This window comes from Haemaphysalis longicornis, unplaced genomic scaffold (assembly GCF_048455015.1).
Source record: "Haemaphysalis longicornis isolate Haplotype H1 unplaced genomic scaffold, Haemaphysalis longicornis Haplotype H1 scaffold_2, whole genome shotgun sequence".
Classification (NCBI taxonomy): Eukaryota; Metazoa; Arthropoda; class Arachnida; order Ixodida; family Ixodidae; genus Haemaphysalis; species Haemaphysalis longicornis.
In genome coordinates, this window is record NW_027526295.1 from 191,783,378 (window position 1) to 191,798,462 (window position 15,085).

At 48.0% G+C, this 15,085-nt stretch overlaps 1 protein-coding gene across 1 annotated transcript in view; it reads left to right on the top strand.

Moving 5' to 3' along the window:
• Nucleotides 1-15,085, top strand: part of Mrj (DnaJ heat shock protein family (Hsp40) member B6 mrj) — a 271,757-nt gene that overhangs the window by 29,362 nt on the left and 227,310 nt on the right. The gene's annotated exons all lie outside the window — the stretch shown is intronic.

The window sequence follows — 15,085 nt, forward strand, 5'->3', positions numbered from 1 at the left end:
GAAACGCATACACTGCAGACGCGCTCTTACGTGTGAGAAAGATTTTATCGCGCTGGCTCCAACCATTCCCTCCATATCTAAGCAGGATGTGTCGCTAGTGACACGGTAGCAACGAGCCACCGTGGTTTGTCATTCGACGCGTGGTTGCGTGTGACACATAAGTTGAGATATAGAAGGGGCATTGAACGCTTCAGCGCAACTGCGCTTTGTGGATCTACAAATAAGTCTGGTTCTCTTGCGCTACGCTGCGAAGAACGCAGAAAGCGTGGATGCATTGGCAAACGTGTGCACGCTTTTTATTGGGGCAGTCGTACGGCAACGTCGCTTCTGAAGTAACTCCGTCTCTGCGCGGCGTTCCGAGCGTGCCTAACCCGTCGCTTCATGCAGCCCATTAGGGCCTCGAAAATATTATTATTCTTTTTACAGACTCTGTAATGTGTAACCCCCATTTCTCGTTCCCGTGAAGCCGCTTTACTCGGCACCGCTTTTCTGCTCTTGCTCGCCACCGCCGGCGCCTCCTTGACAAGTGTAATACCCGTCGCCACCACCGATAGCTCTTTCGCAAGTTGCGCAATCGGCTGATAACGGCGCTAGCTCCTTTGTCAGAAGCTGCACATTTAACTCGCTATACGGAACGAACGCGTGTTGTTCCCTCGGAAGAAGAATAGCGGAATTGAAGAAACGCCGGCGCGCACATGAGTGCGAATGGGCGCAAAAACAATGGAAAGCGCTGCCGCTTCGTCGAACAGCTGCGAATCGCGCCCGGGGGTTGGTGTTACGACTCTGCGCGCCGCTACCATGTTCGCACGTCCTGCAAGTTGCGGAGTGCTCTCGTGCTTTGTGACAGAGCCTACCACTACGTGCGCCTTCCGCTTGTGCGCATCGCTGTCGGTGACTCAAGCCGTTGCAGCGACAGCCAAGAGCGGCTCAGTCGATATCTCCTCTCCCCCTCACGAACTCGGGGAGGCAGCTGTGTGCGTCTGTGCTGTTTGCGGGTCGTGCGCACAATAGCACTGGGAAAGGTGCGCAGAAGGCGTTACGGCTATTGTGTATAAAACCGCCTTCTAGGTGGATAGTTCGTATTCGTTTCGGAGCAGCGAATCCATACAGTCGCTCTGCTCGAGCCCCGTACTGTAACCTCGCCCGGAAGGGTATTGTCCCCGCATTGCTTCGGCTCATCTCTCGTCATGCAGTATTAAGTTTGCCTTCGGCTTCTTGTCGTCGTCACCAAGGCAGCAACCTTTGCTGGCCGCTCACCACCACGCTACCACGCATGACGGAGGCAACTGAGCCCGGTTCGGGAAAGCCTTCCCGTCGGTAACAACTGGTTGCCAGCGGTGGGATGGCGACGTCCTAACGATGTTTTTTTCAGCAGAAGGGTGACTCAAGGTCATTTCAGAGTCAGCGGGAAAGCGGTAAATGAGGTGGAGGAGTCTATTCTCTTGAATGTGCATACCCGTGATATTTGCAGAGGTCATACCTTCTGCTGGTAGGTCCACGGGGACATAACAGTATCTTTAGTATACCGCAGAACAAATTTCCACCGAGTAGGTTTAATGAGAACGGAATAGCAGAAGAAACTAGATGATGATTACTGCACGCTCCACGAGGCAAGGCTTCTCCTTCCTCACTTACGTTGTACCTTGTACGGGAGATCCGCTGATGATGATCTTCAACAGTATCCTCTGCTGGAAGGTCTTAATGTTAGGCGGAAAATGGGTTCGAAATAAGAACTTCGTAGATCTGCAGGGGCAGCAAGGCCCACGCGCAGCCTGCAGACGCGTGCTTGTTGTCTTATTCTGGCACTGTTCCCTTGCCCCACGTGAACTGGCGCCTGCACGCAGCCCAGGCTACCCTGACGTACCTGTCTCGAGGGCTCACAAGCCCGCCACATAGCCACCCTGGTCTCGCTGTCGTCCTCCAGATCCATGCACCAGCCAACTAAATGGCGTTGGGCCATCGCCTCTAAGAATGACGCCAGCGCTCCAAAGGGCTGCAATAGGTGCATACAGCACAGATTCCGAGTCACTACATCTAACGCGTCCGTAGATCCAACGAGTCATTACATTCATTTGTGGTTCGACTGACTCGTTGGATCTAGTGACGCGTTGGATCTAATGACCCGTTGGATACGCGTACAGCACAGCCACGCAGAGATGGGCGCTCGCCTCCTGCGGGCGGCCTCCTCCTAGCTGGTTCTGCAGGGTGGCAGAGGCCCACTACAACGCAGTATATGAAGCATAGGAGTACTGAAGCGTGTCGCCTGAATGTCAGTGAGTGCGAACTGTGGGTCTGTGCATCCTCCCAGGCCCAACGCCCCTTGGATCTCGGTTACACCCAAGCAAAGCCCTTAGTGACCACTTACGCAATCAGCGCCATCGACGACCCGGACATGAAAATTGCGGGGAAACGCACGGGGTACCACAGAACGCCCTGGCGTTTGTTCCTTGTTAGGATGGGAGGAAAAGGAAATAGTGGCCTACAACCCGCATTGGCTCTCCTGGAGAAGAAGATCGATATAACTGGATGAAGGGACGAGATAAGGAAATTTGGTTGCAAAGAATGGATTCGGAAAACGCAGGATAGGAGCAACTATAGACGTTCATGAGAGGGAGAGAAATAGTACACGTTTATCATTCTGTGGACCAAAAAAGCTGCTGCTGTTGATGATAAGGAGGGCAATGATGGTGATGATGATGTACATTGCATAAATATGTAACTGAGTTCTTGAAGTTAGAGCCTATTGTCTGCACTATGGTCTCAACTATTTTTTGTCGTCGTTATCGCCGACTGACGCGTGAACTTGAGTCAGTGGGAGTGTGGGAAAAGAAAGGCAAATGATGTTGCGAAACGTTTCGGCGGAGGTTCAGAACTAACCGCGGGAGAAACGGTCGCGATGCGAGGAAGGATAACGTGAGTGGTTCTCACGTCGTCTCGGCGCCTGGGCGGGCAGGCTGGACAAACTAACGGGCTCTTTTGGTGGGCGACCGCGTACGCTTGTCACGTAACGCGGCTGCCGCTAAGCGGACCCCACCGCAGTTAAAAAGGCCGCTGCTGGCCGTATTATTATTGTAAGCACCGCCGCCCGCTCGCCGCGCGCCGAGCGGCCCCTTACGTAGATTTTCCCGCGACCCGCTCTGCGCAAATCGAAAAAAAAAAAAAAATGTGTGTGTGTGTGTGTGTATGTGGGAAGGGGGGGGGGTGGAGAAGGGGAGAGAGAATAGTAGAAAAATGTACTGTAGGAGAAAGCTGGTCGAAATTCCGCCACGAAAAGCCTTGGCGTGGCGTTGTGTGCTTTGCTTTGTGTAGCTTGCAATTTTGTAAATAGGTCGCGTCCAATTTTGTTTTTGCCGCGTAGAAAAAAAGGAAGAAGAAAAGTTATTTTACATGCGCTGTTCCTTCACTTTTCCGGAGTGCTCCGGCAACACCCAGGCGGAATTGTTGCGAACGCATATCTGCCTCGCCTCTGTAATTTTTTTTTTTGCGCATTTCGGCACCAACCTATTACGCAAGAGGAGGGAACAAGACTTTCATGTTGATTCCGGAGGACGTCTGAGGACAAAATGAAGGAAGCTTTATTTTTTCCAAGGGGCTCAGAGCAGAGTACCAGCGTGTAAGCGTGTTAAGGGAGGGAGGAAGTGGGGGGGTCGGGGGGGGAGGCGTTCTCGTCTGTGCACTGCAATATAAAAGCTCACGCCAGGATGGCGCAGCGCGTTCTGGTACAAGGTTCGTGTATTTGATTTACATTTCTGAATTCAAATGGACCCAAATGGATCCATTGGGACATTGTGAGTGTTAATATATAGAATGAAGATACATATCGGGAGTTAGGTTCGATAACGACGGCTGAGAAGCGACAATTGCACTGACTCCTCGAGCACCTTAGAGTTGTCCTTTACATTTCACAAGGAGGTCGCGAAGCGCTCATTATATTTCTCCAACAAGAAACGCTTTTCGTTTATCGCATATCAGTGAAGTAAGCAATAAACTGGCCCTTCTTATTTGTTCGCGAAATAAAACACCATCATCATAATACAAAATAAAACATAGCCTTTTTATTCAAATTTCTGCATTGACTTTTTTGCTTCCGTATCTTAGCTAATGTGCTGCTTTTTTTTTTTATTTGCCTTGGCTATCACTACCAAATTACTGCAGCATCGTTAAGGCTAGGTATTGGGGACATAGTTAAAATCTTGGTGAAAAATGTTCTTATTCTAGCCAACATTCGCAGAACGATGAGTGGAATGAATGAATGAATGAATAACCTTAATGCAGAGAGGAGGTCTTTTTTTTTTTTTTTCAGAAGCCTTGATTGAAAGGAACAGGGAAAGGCGTCACAGATGAGTAAAAAGAACAGCTCTTTCTGTTCCACCGGCACTTTTTGTTATGCCATGACACATTCTTCCTTCCTGTCGGCTTCAAGCGAAGTCGTTTAAGCCCTCAGAACAAAGTACCCCCCGGGGGTCGTAATAGAAGCGGGAAGTGCGCTCGTCACGGGGAGATTGCCGCGCACAATCAGGAGGACGCGAGCGCGCCAGGAGCACGCAAACACAGCCGCCGGGGCGTGGCGCTCCATCGGGGTCAACGACCCCTGCGGCGGCAGCTTGAGGCGACAGCGACCACGTGGGTGCGCAGGGCGGCGACGGGGGCTCGACACGTGACCCCGCACGATGTGATAACACCCAGAACAATAAGGGCCGGAAAGGGGCGATCCAAGGAGGAGGACGGACACCTAATCTTCTCGGGTGTAGCCCCGGCCGGAATCGACCCGTGGCCGCCGCTGTGCAAGGCGCGCTGCGAATTTCTCGCCTCAGGGCTGCCTCCAAGTGGTGCTTCAGAGATTCCACTTTCGCTTAGAGAGAAGGGAAAAGAAATGAAGCTGAAACGCCGAATTAACCACCGGCTCAGGCTGTCGTAAATTGCGCGCAGTTTCGTCGCTTAGGGCGGTTCGTGAAATTGCCGGCGGACGGCGAGGAACAAAGTAGATCTGTTGAAGGCGAAGTGTCATTTTGGGAAGTTGGCGCGGTGTGCGAGTGTGGAGATTAAACCGTTCTCATTAGGGCGGTTGAATTGTTGTTACGTTCGTGAGTGGCCGGCAGACGAACAATGGTGGGGGAAGTGCTCGGTGATGACGACGTCGCGTAATTGGAGCCATCATGGGTCAAAGAGCCGCCTGAAGTGGAGGATGTACGCCTCAAACTGAGGAAAAGTTACGTAAATAATGCAGGGTGAAGGGCCCGGCAACATTTTTGAACAACACAAGAAACCATGTGCGCTGTTCAGGGTCTGCGAGGGAAGCCGGGGGGGGGGGGGGGTGGGGGGGGGGGGGATGCTGTGCAACTGTATACGCTAGATGGAGTGATGAGATGAAAAAAAAAACTCAAATGAATTGGAGGACGCCACCGAGAGTGGCATACGTCCTTGAGTGTTGTTGATGGTGATGATGCGACAACGATGATTATGATGGTAGATTGAAGCCAATTCAGGATGACGAGAACGTTCTTTGTAGGGAGAAAAGAGACGCCGGTGAATTTTCTTTTGGGAGACGAGAATAAACGCAAGCAGGTGTTTGACCCATGAGGGAGGGTTTAGTGAGCAGTTTAGTGCCGATGCCTGCCTAGTTGCTCGTCGTACTTGTCTTTCGGCGCCGTATTTAACATTGCTTACAACTTGCAGTCAATTTGGAAAGGACTTAGGCGACACAGCGTGCGGCCTCTTGGTTACGCTGAGTAAGCTTTTAGCTATTAGGATATTCTTAAAGGAGCACTGACACGAAAATTTCATGTTCCACTTTTATTGTTTTTATCGATGCTTAATGGTCTGGCGAACCCGAAACAGAACTTCAAATACTTCAGCGCGCGATAGTTAATTACATTGAACGGCCTGAAAATCGTTTGTTTCAAATTCCCGCGCTTTCATCCCGAACGGCGCATATGACAGACTCCCGGACAGACCTCACCGCTTTGTGCGGACGTCACCGGCGCCCGCTTGAGAGGGTGTTGCGCCCGCTCGCCGCTCGTGGGGTCGCGCGCGTGAAGGGACGTCACCAGTTTTTGACGAGCGCTGTCGCGTCACTTCTTTTCCGCTCATGGATTGACGTCACGCTGATGTCCATTTGCTGAGTGCCGCTCTGCGCGCTGCTCCGTCGGCGCGATAAATGAGATCCAATTGAACTACGTTCTTCGCGTCGCAGGCCGCTCATATTTCAGCCAGGGTATTATGTTGAGTGAAGGAAGCGAACTGTGCAATAATATTAACGCCAAAAATTGGTGTCAGTGCTCCTTTAAGTAAACGTCTTTAAGGAATAGACTTCCTTAGTTTCTCTCTTTAACAGCAGACCTTTCACGGGACACCGTAACTAACTACTATTTTTAAGAAAGCGAAAAATAACTACCATAATATCGCAATAGTTCGCATTTCAAATACATCGCATTCGTACAAAAACCAGGATGTTAACCATTTGTCCGTCCGTTCGAGAGTGCGCCTGTCTAGTCGTCAGCTATTATGACGCCAAGCCGCTGAGCACTTCCCATTCACAGTACCCTCAAACCTTCCCGAACACCTACATCTGCATATCTAACAGAGATAGAGATTGATGAAAATATGAAGCTTCCTTTGCGAATTCGGTGGTATCGCCATGCAACACCGGCAAAACAAATAACGTGAGAAAATAACTTACCTTTTCTCTCTCCTTTTTTGCAAAGGGGGGGGGGGGGAGGGGAGGGGTGATATTACTAGATCTGAAAAAAAAATGACCCATACTTTTCATGAAAGTGGGCTTATATATCCGTTACATCATTTTTTGAGTGGTCGCTATATCTGTCTATCTATCTAAACCCAATTCATTTCCAGCATGGCCTCGTGGCGAATGGGGAAGGGGCAATATCATGGCTCTGATTTGGACTACAGCTGCGGACGCCGTACCCAGAGAATACGAGAATGATACACTCAACCGTACCTTTGCAACTAATGTGGCATGGCTCGCGTGCAGCTGACACTTTGCGTAGAAGGCAATTACAACGGCGTAGGTAATGACCCCACGAGCGACCTCAAGCTGTCAGCTGGCGGCGAGGTCACTAGTGCGGGAGCATTTTGGAAAGCCAACAATCCTCGGGCATGGGTGTTGTAGCGAACTCCGTTTCAAATTCATGGGCACATTTTTTAGACTGTGGCTGTAATTCGATTCCCGGCCGCGGCGGCCCCTTCTATGATGGAGGCGAAAAGCAAAAACGGCTGTGTGTACGAGATTGTGGCGCACGCTGAAGATCCCCAGGTGGTCAAACTTTATACGGAGCCCTCCACTACGGCGCGCCTCGTCGCCTGCGTTGCGTTGGCGCGTTAAACCCTCCAATCTATCAGTCAATTGTGCAAGCTAACCATGCTAGCAATCCTCCTTGCGCACTGGTCACTGTGTCGTCATAACTGACGTCATCAAATCGGAGGGGGTGAATTATGCGAGAAAACTGCCCTTTCGGACCCATTTCAATCGTTAAAAGTGCACGCAAATTTGTCGGAAAAACACAGAACAAGGCCTGTGCATTGCAGACTTTAATCTGACGCGGCAATTACGCAATGTTTACACCTCGATCGCTCCAGCGTTCTCCCTGCAAAAGCCACAACGAAAGGAAACTAAGTCGCCCTCTTGTTGCGTTTCCGTTTGCTTGTTTCCCTGTTTTCCCTACTTGAGCCGCCCGCGAACTGCCGCACCCCTGGGGGTTCTCGCACGCATCGATTAATGTGACCCATCTTTCCGGGTCGCGTGTGCACGTACGTGCGGAAATAAAGTAGCTGGTTGACCCGCCCGGAAGAGTTGACCCCGCTGTGCCCTGGATGCTCCGCAGTGCTCGCTCGACTGCCCCGCGCGAGCTCGGTCCACAAGCAGTAACCCTCTGGGAAGACGGCTTAGCAGCAGCAGAGCGCCTGCTCCCCCTTTCCTGCTCCATTACGCTTCCGGTGCAACAGTGCACCCGTTAGCTACAACGCAGGCGAGACCCCTGCAGCTGGAGGAGAAAGAAAGGTGGGGAGGAGGGGACTTGCGTGAGTGGCGGAACGTGACTCTTGTGCAAAGCAGCGATCGCCGGCACGCCCTGCTCGCGTAGGAGCCCTCCGTGGGATAACGACCACCGGGGAGAGGACGAGGCCGAGAGGAAAAACAGTGCACGCCGAAAGTGTACACACAGCCCGCCGTCGCCGCCGCCGGCTTTGCGAGAGGGGGCGAAGCGCGTTGTTGCCGTTAGCGACAGCCTGCAACTGGCCCGTAGCGATTCGCAGACGTTTTACCCAGTACGTAGCGGAGCTCGACGGGTGTCAAGAGGAATGTTTGCAAATGTTTGCTCTGAAGAAAGAAAGGACAATGGAAAGGAGAACGGGATACATATTATTATTAGTATTATTATTACATCTGTCGGCTACAGTCCTACCAGCGGCGTACCTCAGGGGTTCGTGTTGGGCCCTCTTCTGTTCTCTCTTTTCATTAACGACGTATCTACCTCTATTAAAAGCTAATTTTTCCTTTTGTGTGCTGGCGATGTGAAGGTTTACAAAATAATTAATTGTCCAGAGGACTGTCTCGCCCTTCAAGACGGAACCTCATCTTTCGCACGCTGGTGCGTTGAGCAGGGATTCATTCTAAACCCTTCGAAGACCCAAAGTGATCACCTACAGCCGGAAAACTCACCCGTTCCTATTCTCTTACACTCTTAATAATGCGCGTCTTCGAAAAGTTTCCGAGGTTAGAGACCTTGGAATACTCTGCGACAGTTCCATCAGTTTCACTCCCCATAAACGACAGATGGTCGGGCGGGCACTCCGCTCTCTGCGACAGTTCCATCAGTTTCACTCCCCATAAACGACAGATGGTCGGGCGGGCACTCCGCTCTCTCGGTGCGGTGTGCAGGTTTACCAGGGACTTCACTTCTCCTGTTCCTTTTTTAAGGCTTTATTCATCAATTATCCCCCCCCACCCCCAACTACAATACTCATCTGCTGTATGGAATGGATCCTGCCAGTACAACCATCAATATATTGAAAGGGTGCAGAAAAATTCGTATTAATAGATAAACAGCGGCTAGGACGCAGTTCTGTTTCTTCCTCTAGTCAACATCAGCAACCTAAGCTTCTTCTGTGAGTTGTAGGCGCGATCCAGCTGATATTCCTCTGGACAAGCTACTACACGTAGTCAGTTCGTGCCAGGGACTTCTGTCCCATCTTATGCTCCGAGTTCCCCAGAAGTGCACGCGATCGCGGTATCCATTCCACACTGACGCAAGTGGTAGTCGTCACTCGCCGGTCCACCGACTCCAGCGCCTGTAAAACTTACCTGGTGACAAACTGCATGTCTTCGATGACTCCCTGAGACAGTTTCGTGCAGGGCTGAGCAGTGCTATTTGTAGCTAACGGTATATGCCTTGCTTCGCACACATAATCTCGATATGCCACCTACCTTTGTTGGCTCGTTACCTCCCATACTATTGCATTTTCTTCAACTTCTTATTTGTATTAGATTTTCTTCGTACTTCACTATCCTTTAATTGTTTGTGTGTTCACTTACCGAGCACGTTATTTAGTTCTAACTCTTCCGTCCATGGTGATATCATTGTTATTACCGTTATTCGTGCTTGTATTAGTGTAGCGTATTTTTAGTGATCCGTGTCGTGTGCGTCGTGGTATTTTATGCTTTTTCTTATGTTCGTTAGTGTATCAGCATTAAGACGTCAGCGTCGTTCCCGGGCACTGAAAATAAATTTATTATTATTATTATTATTATTATTATTATTATTATTATTATTATTATTATTATTATTATTATTATTATTATTATTATTCGACAGTACCCTCTCTTTTTCTTCTCATATTAGGCTCATCACCCGGCGAGCGCTCCAAAGTCTTGGAAATGTGTGTCGGATTACAAAGGAATTCTCTTCTCCAGATCCATTTCTAATGCTATACAATGCAATATCAGAGTCTTTCAATGCTTTACTGGTCACGAAACTGCTCCGTAACTCAATGGGAGAGCTTCATATGCTGCGTTTGGCCGCCGCGCGGTGGCGCCACCCTCTCACTGAGGTCACTCCTCGGGCGGCGTTGCGCTGGCTAGAACGGCGGAGCTGCGGCGAGTTGTGTTTGTTTTGTGCGGGAAAAAAATGTAACGGGAATATCGCACTCTTGTGATGCGACTCAAGTAGTGCAACGACGATGCCGAACATGTGTTGCGTCCCGGGATGTCGTTCCTTGTACAACGATACCACAGAAAATGTTTCCTTGTTCTGTTGACCGAGCGATGGGCAGCTGCGTGAGAATTGGAGGCGCGCCATTCCGAGGCAAGCAAAGGGAGATTTCAGCTTCGATTATAAATGTGCGACAGTGTGTGGAAATGCACTGTTTGTGAGAATGGAAAAAGCAATGTACTATTTTGAGAGCATCGTGGACTTAGAATTGTACAAGGCTAACTTAAAGCCGTATTTTTGTCATATCAGTCAGGTTGTAGCGGTGCTCCATTACCTGTTTGCAAACTTGTATTACCTTGCGCTCAGGCTCGCGTGTAAAAAAGCTTTGGGACGTCCTTGTGCTTTTACGTTTCATATTTCCGCGAATTATCCCTGAAGATTCGTTTTGTTTTGTAACCGCACGTGGCCGATTCCGGTTTCTTATCTGGCGTTTCAACCGGAGCGCCCATTGGCTCTGTTTGTCGTACGTCCCGTCAGGCAATATTGTTTGATATGGAAAGGGTGCCACCTTGTCGCTAACTTGATTTTTTGTTTCTTCGACAATGTTCTCGATCCCATTTCCATGGATCTGAAATTAATAACGTTCCGAGAGTAATGCATGCATAGCAAACGCCGCGCAACTCACTTTATCGACGTTCATCTGTGCACATCAGCCCTCATTCACACAGCCGTCACCTTCTCCGTCACGGCACCGTCACGTCAACAAAAAGCGACGTTGACGGAACGGAGAAGTGTTCAGACTGGATCTACACGGGAGCTTTCTGTCCGATTACAGGGTCGTCTGCCTAGTGATCAGTTTAGCCTAGACTTGAGCGTTTTTAATCTAAAAAGTAAGGAAAATGGTTTGGGCTCACTTTTCGTGAAATTTAGCCTTAAAAATTTGTTTTCTGAATAGCTGGTTTAGCGCGGGGCATGGTCCCGTCACGTTGACGTGACGGAAACGTAGAGCTCGGCCTCCCGTCACCGTCGCACCGTTTTCGGCGAGAAATCGGTCGAAAAACGGCGCCCATGACGGAAGACGGTGACGGGACGGTGACGTGACGGGGTGAGAAACGGCTTTGTGAATGAGGGCTCACACTGCGGACTGCTTCTTCGACGTTTGTGTTTCATTCCAGTCTTTTGTAGTGCACGAGATCGCTAGCTCGCTGCGTTCAGAAAAGCTTTACTTCGTTCTTGGCTACGTGTAAATATTCTGTTTTCTCCGTGTGCTGCACATCGCCGCGCGAAAAAATAAATTTTTGTACGCTGGACCACGCTCTTTTGTCTCCCTTCGTAACATTGAAATTTTTTGTTGCGTGTGATAAAATCAGTTTTATTGTTCTTTTTTTGCTTCCTGTTTTTTTTTTTTTTTTTCAAGTATTGCAAAGCGTGGACGCAGAAACACACATGGTGCAACATATATCTCTTCGCGTTTTGATCCTTCGCGTTTCTGCAGCGTTTTTAGATGTTCTCACGTATGTAACAACTCATCGAAACGACAATACTATAGGGATATCTCTTTTAGCGTTCTGTGCATTCCAGAGCAATCAACGGATTCATTAAGCGTAGTCTGAACGACGCGTACTTGGTTTCTTTCAGTTTTTTTATTGTATTATCGATAGGCCCGCAGCATTCCGTGACTACACAGCTGCCGTATACGTGGTAATTACAGCTTTGCTTTACGAAAAGGAGCAATATAGATTTAAAAATCCGTAAACACGACGGCGCAGCGCTTGTGCCAGAGCACGCAGAAGCCGTTGCCGTTCGCGGCCGAAGTATACGGTATTTTGCTTCGAAAACTAAAACTCCATTGAAGGCAGGTGATATACACAATGACTGGACTATTCATCGCTAACTACTACGAAAAAAAACTTAATCAGCGCGCAGACACCAAAAGCAGCAAGCGTTTGCACGCCAAGAGCTGGCCAATACGCCGCACGCGCGGCGGCTGGATGACCTTCGTGCGGCGGTGGCGCCTGTAGCGGCGCGCGCGGTCCCTATATGAAACGAGCGCCGAAGTTTCGTGACCAGTAAAACATTGAAAGACTCTGGCAATATGTATCCCCCAGTTAGAATATGCTTCTGTTGCCTGGAACGGCATCTCCAAATCTAGTAGTGAATTAATAGAACGTGTGCAGAAGAAGTTTTTATCCATATTTAAGCACCGTCATCACAATCACAGTTCGGGTCCTGATTCTGACTTACCCATAGTTCCTTCCATTCCTTCGTTGACCTGCAGACGTATGCGTGCAGACCTTACATTTCTTCACAAAATTGTTCATGGTGACCTTTCTTGCGCAGACCTGCTTAACTGTTTAGAGTTTAGTGTTCCACAGAGGCCCACCAGGTCGCATCGCCCTTTCTTGACCGCTGCGCGCAACTCCAATCATTCTCCTGTGCGCAGAATACAGAATTGCTACAACCGCTTCTCTGAACGCCTTGACATCTTTCAAAGCTCCTTTACAATTTACCGTACTGCTTTGTTGAACACAGTATGTTAAACATCTATGATATCTCTGTCGTTCGTTTTTCTTTTTTTTATTGCTGAAATTTGGTTTCTCTGTGGTTCTGTTTAACCACTATAGTTGCCTGTTTTTGAAACTGTTTACTTATCATGGTTGTCTTATCATTTGTCTCTATACTTTGTCATTGTTCTTGTCGTCTTACTGTTAAACTTTGTTCTCTGCTTGTTGTGTATTCATTACAATAAGCTGAGCCACAAAGGCATCTTCTTTTTCTTTTTTACCTGTACCCAGGCTCCGCCTGTGCTTTATTTCTGTAATTTTCGCTACTTCAATTTGTGTGTGTTGTCGCTTGTTTATTTCTTTCAATATGTTTCTTGTATTTTGTTTTCATGTAACTATCCGTGCGCCAGCACCCAGGCCTCTGGCTGTTCCTGGGCACGTAAATAAACATGATTGATTGATTGATTGATTGATTATTATTATTATTATTATTATTATTATTATTATTATTATTATTATTATTATTATTATTATTATTATTATTATTATTTTATTATTTTTTCGTTCGAATAAGCCTGCCGGTTTGGACGGTATGTCTATTGATACACTTCGTAGAAATTTCGAGCCTTTAGCAGATGTCGTTCTTTTCATTTTAAATGGCTTCATAAACGGTGCAGATATTCCCATGGCATTAAAAACTGCTATTGTACGTCCTCTCCACAAAGCAGGTCCGAAAGATAATGTAAACTCATATAGGCCCATTTCTACACTCTTAATCTGGTTCCATATAAGTTCCAGTTAAAAAGGGTGATCCATATATTTTATGTGGATCCAAACGAAAGAATAACTGGAACGAAGCATATAGGTGGATCTTATCTGGAACCGTCAGCTTGTTTTCTTTATGTTCGTGGTTTTTATCTGGAACCGAAGAAATGGGGTCATGCGATGTCGGCGGTTCCGGTTACTGTTCCACTTATGTCCCAGTAAACGGTTGGGGAGAGTGCGTTTGTATATTTTTTGCTCGTGTCTTGTTCCACATAACTCGTGCATGGCAGTGAAGTATGCACTCTTTCATGCATCAACTGGAACAGTGACCCGCATATATATTAGGTGCTTCTTGACCCAAGATGCAGGTGCGCGTTTAATTTACACGCGCGCACCGCACATAAAATTTAATGAACTTCGCCGACATCTATGAAACTGCCTTGCAGCAGTTAACTTTCATAATACGGCTAAGCTGTAGTTTTAGTGATGTCTTTTGACAGAAAACGAAATCCCACTTTTTGTCAATGTCGTACAAAGCATTAAAAATGTCGAGAGGAGGATATCTTAGGCAAAAGAAGAAATTGCAGGAACCCATTTCCGGGTGTTCTGCGGCACCCAAACCGCTTTCGTGAACATCGTATCTTTCTAATTTGAGGCGTCAAGTACAAAATCACCAGTGACTTCAATTTGAGAAGGGCTAAACGTCTTCCCTTTCCCCGTCTGCCGTTCGGGCAAAAGCCATAGCTGCTATAGCGCTGAAGAATTCGTGGTGCTTTTGTGAGCACCTTCATAACGAAATACTTGTTGAGGCTATTACATGTTATGCATCTGGTTTACAAAGCTTCGCAGAAACGGCAGTTTTTGTTCAACGCTCAGTCATCATATCGCTGTGGTGTAGTACGCGCTCAATGGTACTTAGTCCACGTTACTTATGTTGTGATGGGGTGCATACATAATGGTAACCGACTGCGTCACATTTTACACCGCACACATCATGCTACGCATGTAGTTATATGCTTAGAAGTTCGTTTTTGTATTTTGTCTCGTCTCGGCTGTTAATTTTCACAAGCAAAAACGAAAAATTCTTTGCAGAAGGAGAACGACTCAAAACCTGGAGAACTAAATCTACCCCGTGGCATCTGCCTTACATTCTATATTTATACTTAAATGGCATTCTTATTTCAAATTATTCATTGCAGTATCGGGAAATCCGCAGTGTTACCCTAATGTTGTTACTTGCCATAGTAATTCAAGTTCACCGAATGACCTGCCGTCTCCTGCTGGTCCCCCCGTTGCTGTTTTCCTGCACTATTGGTGTTCATGAAGAAAAACTGCTGGAAAACGGGCAGATGTATTATTACTCGCTAATTAGCTATGTCACACTGAATTCACTATACGGAAGTAGTTTTCTATAACGTGGGTACAAAGAGCGTCGCAGTATATAATATTGGTATTGGAAAGGCTTGTTGTCAGGAGAACGCAGTCAATAAAGAAGCGCCGTTTTGTTTTCACTGCAAACAACGAAGTAATGCTGTCATCAAAGTTTATGCACACATACTGCACGCACTCACGGCCCGCGGTGAGAAACAACTTCAGCCCAACTAACGTGTTAAATTGGCTAATATCTGAGCTCTTTGTTCCAGCCTCAGA